The sequence below is a fragment of the Olea europaea genome, unplaced genomic scaffold (genome assembly GCF_002742605.1).
Source record: "Olea europaea var. sylvestris unplaced genomic scaffold, O_europaea_v1 scaffold722, whole genome shotgun sequence".
Lineage (NCBI taxonomy): Eukaryota > Viridiplantae > Streptophyta > Magnoliopsida > Lamiales > Oleaceae > Olea > Olea europaea.
In genome coordinates, this window is record NW_019265623.1 from 262716 (window position 1) to 264710 (window position 1995).

Sequence of the window (1995 nt, forward strand, 5' to 3'; positions counted from 1 at the left end):
ATCTTGATAGAAATTACCACAATTTGCAACCATGCAAGAACTCATCACTAGAGTAATACCCAAGAACAATGCTGAAAACCCTTCAAAGAAAGAAGCCATTGTATTTGAAATTTGAAAGAAAGAGGCTGTAATGTTATTTTGTGTGTCGTGAATTTGAAAGAGGTGTACTATATATAGGGGCCCTGGTTGGGGGGGACCGGGGTGGGGTGTTTTTAAGAAGAGATGGAAATGCTTGTGAAGAAATGGGTGTGGGAGCTGGTGCCAGCTTGGAGCAATGAAAGCTGGATGGTTTTTGTTTGGACCTTTAAGTGGGTTTTTAAGTATTTTTGTTTTGTTTTTTCCAGCAATGATTCGGTTCTCCCCAGAAATAGGGTAGCATGGCCCTCTTTTGGCATCATCAATTCGGACAGTCAGTGGATGACAACCAAGACTATGATACTATAATAAAATCACCGTAGGAGCTATCTAAAAAGAGTAAATGTTCATGCACTCCTGCTTATCTACTCCTTCCTTCTTCTTTTAATATTCTTACTTACTCTTGCACGACCCACCCCTCGCCCTCCCCTCGTATGTAGTCAAAACGAGTCAAGTTGGAACCCCCTCCTCGTATGTAGTCAAAACGTGTCAAGTTGGAATATAAGTCGGCCTATATATATATATCAAGAAATCAAGAAAATAAATTGTAGAAGTCCATAAGCTCGAATCAGCGTAGTTTAGAACGAATACGTCAAGACAAGGCCATAATAGCTCAACGTAACTATATTTATACGTCTACCAGAGAGTGAATCGCAACTTTTGATTGTGTTCAATAGAATCATCAAATGGTAAATGAATAGAGCTCAAGTAGACGATTCTTTCTCTTCAAGTTAATCTATTTACTAATATAAGAAAGGTATAATCTCAATGGGATTGTTTAAAGTGAGTTAGGTCACCATTCATAATGGCAGGATTTTTTTTATTTAATTTTATTAAATTTGAGGCTAGATAATTTACCTGGCACCATGTACGGAACCATTTTATTTTTTGTTTCGATAATGCATGGGCTTGAATTAAATTTAAAATTTGACCAGTTTGAATTTCTTCTTTAGACAAAGTGACTGGCTCTTCCTTGTAACCTGGACCGGGAGCAAGCAGTTTCATGGCTAACTCTTTTTCTCTGTATATAGCTGTAAGTTGTACTTTATTACAAATCATAGTCCATTTCACCTTCTTCGTACCTGCAAATTCCTCACAGAGCAAAAGAGAGATTCTTTTATGCAAAAAGAAATAGTGTTTGTCCCATGGAGTACGTGAAAACATTTAAGGCAGGAATATTAAATTGGTTGAGCCTATTCATTCGGCTCATGTTGGTGTTCATGTGTGAGGTGAGCTGAGCGTGAGTTGGCTCGCTCCACCAAATGTGGACCCAACTGGTAAATTTTTTCAAAATTTGAAATGAAAATTGTACTCTCACTCATAATGAAGATTAATAAATTTGAAGGACCGAACTCCATGTACAGGAGCTCGGTTCAAGGGGCTGCACAGCCCCCCTCACTATAAGGGGTTGGGTCTCATAGCAATTAAAAAAAAAAAAAGGTGGGGCCCACCGCCACCTCCTCTCTTATCTGGCAAGGGTCTGGTAACTCCATCTTTTTCCAAATTTGAAAGAAAAAGGTAAACGTGAAAAATTATTAGAGTTATAAACATCATTCTTCTCCTTTAACTGGGCTTGGAATTAACTACAATACCTGAGCAATGTTAAAACTATAAAAGAATGAGTGTTTCATACGCATTTTAAAGAAAAATGAAATTTGGATGTACAATAATAAATCTATAATTTAGCTTACCAAAATATTTGCTAGGTTTATAATTGGTGAAAATCTTCAACAATAGCACTTGTTATCTTCATTAATTGGCTCGTACAACTATACAAGTAATTTGTTGCTTGGCTCATGCCTGCAACGGATAAATGACCCATCTCACTTAACACCCTTATTTTGAGATAGACTCGTGAGG